Source organism: Onychomys torridus, chromosome 16, assembly GCF_903995425.1.
Source record: "Onychomys torridus chromosome 16, mOncTor1.1, whole genome shotgun sequence".
NCBI lineage: Eukaryota > Metazoa > Chordata > Mammalia > Rodentia > Cricetidae > Onychomys > Onychomys torridus.
The window spans coordinates 44,532,492-44,541,122 of record NC_050458.1 but is presented as its reverse complement, the minus strand read 5'-3'; positions in this window follow the sequence as shown (position 1 = coordinate 44,541,122).

Sequence of the window (8,631 nt, the reverse complement as noted above, 5' to 3'; positions counted from 1 at the left end):
CAGGAATATCAGCAAGTTTTAAAGAAGTGTAAGTTAAAAGAAGGTTCTTAGGGTAGACAGAACCTCATCTGATTTCAGTCCTTACAAGAAGTGGGAATGTTGGCACACAGGGAGAGCCAGGGGTGCCCACACAGAGAAAGGTCTGGGAAGATGAGGTCTCTGGGGAAAACAAACCTGTTGGAGCTTTGTCCTCGGCTTCCAGTGTAAGGTGTGAGAAAATGAGTTTCAGCTCGGAAGCCATCCAGGCTGTGGCATTTCGTCATGACAGCCCTATCAGAAAACAGAGATAGAAGGGAATGTAATGCAACAGAATCTGCTCAAATAGCAACATTTGGGGACTCTGAAGAACAGCACTAAGGAAATGAAGCTTCTACTTTTTCTCTGAATTTGAATTATGTCATAATGAAAACACTCAGAGACGATCAGGATAGGTGGACAGTGGGGTTCTGAGCAGCCCCTCTCAGCTGACCTCCCCTGCTCTGCAAGCTGGCATAGTAACAGTGCCTGCTCTGTGGGCTGGGCAATAGTTTCATGCACTCACACCTATAAGCCTTTATACCATGCTTATTATGTAATAGAAAATCAATAATATTGGGTGAGACGCAGCTGAGGCCTCCAATGTCTCCTAGGACACTCCCTCTGAGAAACCTACTTATCCCACGGTGAGTGACTTTAGTCACACCAAGTTGGGTGTGATCTCACCCTGTCAGGACACCTCATCATGCAGGGAGGCACCTTGTTGTCAGTTTCTAGAGAGAGAGTCACCTTCTGCTTGCGCAGCCCTATAGAACTGTTGCTGGTCCAGTTGCCCGCCCCCCCCTTCATCTTCTTGACTCTGGGAGATGGATGCCCAGCCTTGTTCCCGTGAGACTGCCTCATAGCAGAGGAAGTGTTTCCGGGGTGCAGCTTGGATTGCACTTCTAGCTGAACTCTGTTGGGGTCAGGGAATGCTATTCATTTTTCTAGGCATTCGCGCCTGCAGACTGAGAATGTGGGACTAGGTCTCTGGATTGATTTCCAGTCCCTGTGAGCTGATGTCTTTTGGACCTCCTGACCACCTTCAGCATCAGGACATCCATTCAACACTGTGGGGCAGCAGCACATTTCCGTGGGTCCCTTTGCCAAGTGATGCTAAAGAGGGATTCCTTCAGACACCTGCTGTTGCTCAAAATGCTTCCACTAATCACCAGTCTTTCACTAGTTGCTTACTACGGGTAATTAATGACAACTTATAATAATGATGATTGTGCCCTCAATGGGACACTTCCTTTGCGCCGGGCACCGTGCTAAGTGCCCACAGCCTATTCTCGTTGTTTCTTTCTTTTATTTGGAATCAGGATCTCATATAGCCCAGGCTGGCTTCAAACCTCTTATGTAACTGAGGATGACCAACTTCTGATTCTCCTGCCTCCACCTTGTGAGTGCTGAGATCACAAGTGTGTACCTCCACATCCTGCTGGGGATCAAACCCAGGGCTTTGTGCGTGCTAGGCAAGCCCTGTACAAACTACAGCTACACCCACCCTTTCCCTGGATGCTGTGTATATGCCAGCTCTTCCCTTCTCACTGTCCCAACCAGCCCCACCTCCCCCAACCCTCAACAACTGATTCAAACTCAACTCATATGGCATGTCAGTCTTACCTTTTCATTATTTAGAGAATACTTTATTTCTGTAATCAGACCTGTGTGGATTCATAAGCGGTATTGCTCCTGTTTAAAGCATGTCGATGTATTTAAAGAGGTTTTCCCTTCTCACAAAGCCTCCCTAGTGAGAAGCACAAAGAGTCACCATCTCAGAGCTGTGAGCCCATCCACCAGGCCGGGAGGTGGGGGAACCTCTGGCTCCCCAGGTGTGGTGAGTCCCCAGACCCTTCAGCCATCTCCTTGTCCTAGTAGTTGAGTGTTACCACCTTGTAAAAACTTGCTAGAGGGAACTTGGGGCTAAGTCAAGGGCTTAACTGTCTCCTATGGAGCTGTGTTAGGGAGGTGTCCTCCTGCGGATGCTCAAAACTGTGGACAGTGCTGAACCTCGAATCTATTTCTTCTTATCCAGAGCCAGCTGTGATAAAATTTAATTTATAAATTAAGCACAGTGAAAAATCGGCAACAGGGGCTAGAGAGATGGCTCAGAGGTTAAGAGCACTGACTGCTCTACCAGAGGTCCTGAGTTCAATTCCCAGCAACTGCATTGTGGCTCACAACCGTCTGGAATGAGATCTGGTGCCCTCTTCTGGTGTGCAGACATGCATACAAACAGAATACTGTATACATAATAAATAAATAAATCTTTAAAAATAAATAAATAAATAAATAAAACAATGCTATGAGAAGAAGAAAAACCTTTTAAAAAAAAAGAGTGTACTGCTTTTGCACTGAATTCGGTTCTCAGCACCCCATCAGTTACAACGCCAGGAGATGCAACGCCCTCTTCTGGCCTTCAGGCACACTGCACTCACACAGACACATAAATGAACACAAAGTGACTCTTTAAAGATTAACAATAGATAGTGATAAAACAGGACAATCATCACGGGTATCAGAGGAGTGATGTGAATGTGGCTTCCTCATCTCGTTTCTCCTGAGTCCAGACAAGCATCAGTATTTTCAAGCCATAGCTGAGGACATATAAGTGAAACTGTGGGAAAGGAATCATGGGTAAGAGACTCGACCATGCTGTATACATTCCTATTTTTTTTCCTACTCACCCTCCATTTTTCCCTCTAAAAGCCTCTTTCCCCTGACACCACCTGGTGATTGGTGTCCCTTATATGACATGCTGGAGACCAGAAGTATTCTGGATTTTGTTTTTTTTCGGGACAGGGTTTCTCTGTGTAGCTTTGCGCCTTTCCTGGAACTCGCTTTGGAGACCAGGCTGGCCTTGAACTAACAGAGATCCGCCTGGCTCTGCCTCCCTGAGTGCTGGGATTAAAGGCGTGTGCCGCCACTAACAGGCTGTATTCGGGATTTTGAGTCTGGGGATATTTTCATATATTCAATAAGATATTTGGGGAATAGTCCTGAGGTTGAATGCAGCATTCATCTGTATTTCACATTCATCTTCTACATACACTTTAAAGCCAATTTTGTCCCACATTTTTAGAGCATCTGTTTTGTTTTGTTTATGTGTGTGTGGGTGGGGGGATGGTTCTTTTCTACGGGATCTCCTGTGTCCCAGGCTGGTCTTGGACCCAAGGACAAGGATGACCTTGAATTTCCGACCCTCCCACCTCCACCTCCTGAGTGCTAGGATCACGGGCGTGTGCCACTTTGCTTGGTTTGTGCAGTACTGGGGATCGAACCCAGAGTTTGTGCATGCTAGGCAAACTCTCTCCCAGCTGAGCTATACCTGCCTAAGTATACCTGTGTCACCTAAGATCAGGTGGCTTCATGATGGCAATCAAAACGTTTCAGATGTGGGAGCATTTCAGGCTTGAGACTTGGGAAGCTATAACCTTGTCTAGTTCTCGCCATGTTGGAGCGTGGCAAACTATGACCCAGATGCCACCATTGAGCTGGGCTCCTCCTGCCTGCCACATCACTGGGCTCAAGAGAGAACCCATGGTCACTGCCACAGCCGCTCTGGCAGCGGTTGGGACTGCACAGTGCCATCCCCTGAGGTATCACAGCTCTCTCAGATGTCAGGGGCCTCTTGCAGGTCCCAGGCCCCTTACCTTAGTCCATCTCTTACCCCACCTTTCTACTAGCCCCTCTCCCTTAGCCTTCAATCTGGGCTCACCCCCTCCCTGTGGTTCATCCATCCAGGCCCTTGCAGTAGCCACTCATTGCCATGCCCCAAACCCACATCTCCTCCTGTCCACCTCCTGGACCCTCATGCCCACAGCGAGGCCCACTTCACCCTAGCAATTAAGTTCTCCTTTCTTCCCTCCCTCCCTTCAGCCCCCATCCCATTTCCCTCCCCTCTCTGTGGCCACATCCCAAGGCTTCTCACTCTCTTCCTCCACACTGCCAGTGCTGTCCCATAATAGACTCTTGCTGAGGCCTGGGGACCTCTTGGTTGCTGTAACTGGTGTCTGTGAGATCCCTGGCAATCTTGTACATGGTCCCTTCCTTGTCTCTTTCCTCTCCATTCAAATCCCCTTCACTGGTCCAGCCCTACCCCTGACTCTTCCCTACCCCCATTCCAAAGGGTTCCCAGAGCTTTGTCCTTTGCCCTCTCTCTTCTCCCCAGGGCGTCTGAACCTCACCCAAGTGTTGGGTGTCATCCTTAGTCTCTACCTCACCCATCTCTCAGGGTGCATCAGCTTTCCCTGCCCTTCATGCCATGTACAGCTCCACATTGTCACAGTAAGTCTCTGTGTCATGCTTGGCCATCTGTACCCCCCTTGTGTCTTTAACAGCATCATGGCACCCCCTTTTCCACCCCAGGCATTTCAGTGAGAAAGCAGGTCACATGTTTAACTCATCCCTGCCCCTGACTCCCACAGCTAACCAGTAACTGGCTTGTAATGATCCCACATCCATCACTGGCTCCTCTGTCTTCTCATTCCCTTATCCCCAGCTATGGCTTCCCTTCCGGCCAAGCAATCTCTCCCCAGGACAACTGCCACAGCCACCTGCCCATCCTTCACGTCCCCAGACTCCACGCAAAGGATTGGGGGAGCATCTGAAAACCTCGGCTTGGCCTGGCTGCCCTGTTGATCAGAGCCTTCTCTGGTCCCTTCCTGACTACAGTGCAGATGTACTCTCCAGCCTCCTGGCTCCGCGCCTCCCCGGCCTGTCTTGCCTGGGCTCTCTTCTCCCCCAGCTGCAGGCACCAGGCTCCTCTCCACTCCTTTAATCCCACAGGTCCCTCCATCCCAACACGTCCTCCTGGTCCGTTTGTCTTTCAGTCTCTCCCTGGGATGTGGCCTTTCTCAGCAGCTCCCACATCCCCCTGGGAAGGGGCTCAGGGAGAAGTCCCAACTCCCTCCCTGCCTTCCCATGTCCACGTTTCCACAGCTGTCTCATGGACCGTTATTGTTTGGGGCTGCAGCCACCTCCTCCTCCTCTTCTTTTCAAACACAAAGTGTTTATTTAGGGTATGTGTGTGCACAGGTGGGGTGCGGGGTTGCTAGGAGCATGGTCTGGAGATGGGTGTGTGTGTGTGTGTGCACAGGTGGGGTCTGGGGTTGCTAGGAGCATGGTCTGGAGATGGGTGTGTGTGCACATAGCATGTGCAGGTTAGAGAGCTAGGCTGCCCCACACATCACTACAACAGCAGACAGTGTGTGAAAAACTCACATCAAATAGCGTCCCTGGTTACTGCGCTGTCCCTGGTTACTGCCCTCTCACAGGTTACTGCGCTGCTCGCCTGCCTCACTCCTTCCTCCTTGGAGATTCAGAGAGTCTTTGCTTACTTTGTGGTGATTTACCTATTTCCTACACTAATTCAAGCTGGTTTTGTTGTAGTTCACATTCAAAAGTTCTGACTCATACTGATCTTTCACTCTCTTTTCTTCCTCTCTCTTCCTTCTTCCCTTTCCTCCTTCCTAACACCTTCCTTTCCTCCCTCTCTCTTCCTCTCCCTGTCCCTTTCTCCCTGTCTCCAAGGTCTTGCAACATAGTCTAGATTGGCTAGGAGCTAACTCTGTAGCCCAAGTTGTCCTTGAACTTGTAACCCTCCTGTGTCCACCTCCTGAGTGCTGGGATTTCAGGCATGTGCCACCACGCCCAGCACTTGCCTCTTTCGGCTTCATCAGATAGGACCTTGCCCACCTTTTCTCATTTCCCTCTGATGGAAATCTCTACATAAATGAGAGTATTGTCATGTCAAACTCATTTGCATACGTTTTGAGAAACCTGTCCAAAGACTGACTGAAACATGACTAACAGTTGATAAAACACAGAGGTCTTTGTCATCAGAAACTAAACGTAACCTGTTGCCTTGCTGGTTGCCTTGAGGTCTGGTTCGATAGTCACACATTTTCTAGGTTCTTCCTGCTTCCTATACCAGCTCCTTTCGAGTTAGCTAGGGCTACATGGCTTGCATAGGCCAATGAGTTGTGAGCCACATTACTTCTAGCAGTAGCTTTAAGAGCTAGGGTGGGATGCACCAGACGCTCATCCCCTGCTCTGGTGACCATGAGTGCCTCTCAGACTGAACTCTAAGCAGTGGTAATAAAGGAGAGATCCCATCCCTCCTCACTCGGAACAGAGAAGTTCCTGATGGTGGGCCAATGAAATTGAGGGACTGTTTGCAATGGCATATCCATCCCCTGCCTAACCTGCCTGCTACAATCTAAAACGTGACCCATTGTCATTTCATGGTGTGTGTGTGTGTGTGTGTGTGTGTGTGTGTGTGTGTGTGTGTGTGTGTGTGGTGGTGGTGTGTGTGTGGTGTGTGTGTGTGTGTGTGTGTGGTGGGGGGTGTGTGTGTGGTGTGGGGTGTGTGTGGTGGGGGGTGGGGGGTGTGTGGTGTGTGGTGTGTGGTGTGTGTGTGCATGTGTGGTGTGTGTGTGGTGTGGGGTGTGTGTGTGTGTATGTGTGGTGTGTGGTGTGTGTGTGTGTGTGTGTGGTGTGTGGTTTGTGTGTGTGTGTGTGTGTGTGTGTGTGTGTGTGTGGTGTGTGTGTGGTGGTGTGTGGGTATGTGGTATATGTGTAAATCTGTGGAGGCAGAGGAGGATGTCAGGTTCCTGCTCCGTCGTTCTCCACCCCATTCCCTTGAGACAGAGCCTGAACCCAGAGCTAGACTAGCAGCCTACATCCCTCGTCTGGGCCCTCCCAGTGCGTCCTCGGTCATGCTCAGCAGGTGCTTTCTGCCCGCTGAGTCCTCTCCCCATCCATCAGCTCATGATTTTGACCAAATTTTCACAAGCACCATCTTAGTCCTTCAGGCTACTATAGCAAATACCTCAGACTGGGAAATTCACAAGCTGAAAACTCTTAGCTGGTGATGCTGGAAGCTGGGAAGTTCGAGACACTGGCAGGCTCTACCTAGATGGGGCCTGCCCTGCTTTCACCCATGTCTTGTTGCTAAGTCACACAACGCCTCTCATGCATCTTTGTGATGATGATGTTATCATAACCTGGACGATTAGAAGCAGAAAGCCTGTGACTGGTGTAAATATACTCCTTCATTTGCATGAAGCATGCTAGGCTTGATGAAAACACCTTACTCATACACACTCTTGCCTATGTAACCAAACTATTGTTTCTTGTTTTTGTTTTGGAGATAACATCTCACTCTATAGGCCAGGCTGGCTTTGAACTTACAGCAGTCCTCCTGCCTCAACCTCCTAAGTGCTAGGCTTATAGAAATGTGTCGCCATACCTCGCTCAGCTTGCTTGTCTAGCCAGTTGGGAGAGAGCACCCTTCTGTGCTGCCTCTGGTGTTGTATCGTCAGGCCCGCTGAAAGGCTTCCGGGGTGTGGGTGGGTGGTGGCTCAGTGGGCAGAGATGCTTGCTCTGCAATCAGGAGGATCTGAGGTTGAATCCCTAGTACTCACATAAACATGGTAGTGAATGCCTGTACCCCAGCATCAGTGGGAGGAAGCAGGCAGATCCTGAGAATCCCTGGCTGGTCAGCTTAGCCCAAACAGAGAGCTTCTGGTTTAGCTATGGAATGTCCTCGGAGTTTCTCAAGGCAATAGGCGTGAAGAAGGGTAGAGGATGACATCCAATGTCCTGCTTTGGCCTCAGACTGTGTGCTCAAGGATATGTGTACCCACACACTCACATGCATGCATCACATACACACAAAACAAACAAATGCATGGGGGGCGGTGTTAGATGGTTTTTCCTTGCTTACTTGGGACTATTTCTGTGTGCACAGTGGGCTGATCTGGGAACACAAAGAACATAGATGTAGGCAGTGGCAGCAGCAGCAGCAGCAACAGGGGTACCCCCAAGGAGCCAACTGGAGAGGACCAGAGAGTGTTCATTCGAGGCAGTGAAGAGCTAAAGAGGACAGGCTATGCCCTCTGGTCCACAGAAAAGTCCCAGGGAACAGGCAAGCCTTCAGAACCGAGGAGCCACTGAGTGGGAGGGGAGTGTGTGGCACACGCCTTTAATTCAAGCACTCAGGCGGATTTCTGAGTTCGAGGCCAACTTGGTCTACAGAGTAAGTTCCAGGCTGGCTAGGAGAAAACATAGAGAACCCCTATTTTATAAACAAACAAAGGCAACAACAAAAAAACAGGAATTGTGACACTAATCTCTGTTAGAAGTCATGCATCTCTGCACCCTTTGCTTGGGAGCTGGACACCAGCAAAGCTGACTGCTGCTACCCGTGGTTGTGAGTGAAGGCCAAGGATTTCACTACCTGCCAAGTGTTAGGCCGCTCAGAACAGAGCCTCTATGCCGAGTACTTGGAGCTCTAAATCTGTGGTTTTGGTATCTGGAGCCCTAAGCTCCTGAATGTGTCAGCTCAGCCTCTAAGCCTTTGGCTCTCAGGAATCCAGAACTACCGATATGATTTACATCTGAGTAGAACAAAGGGAACCCAGCCAGCTGACTGGTCACATGCTGAGCACATGGGCAAGGGTCTCGCTGTGGGAAATCCCACCTTTCCTGACCAGGGTCAGGTTTTCCCCTCAGGATGGGAGTGTATGTGGCAGTGGCTTCCTTCCTGAGGAGGCAGGAGGACACAGCCCCAGTGGCCCCTCAGAAGCCACAAAATTAGCCTAAGCACAC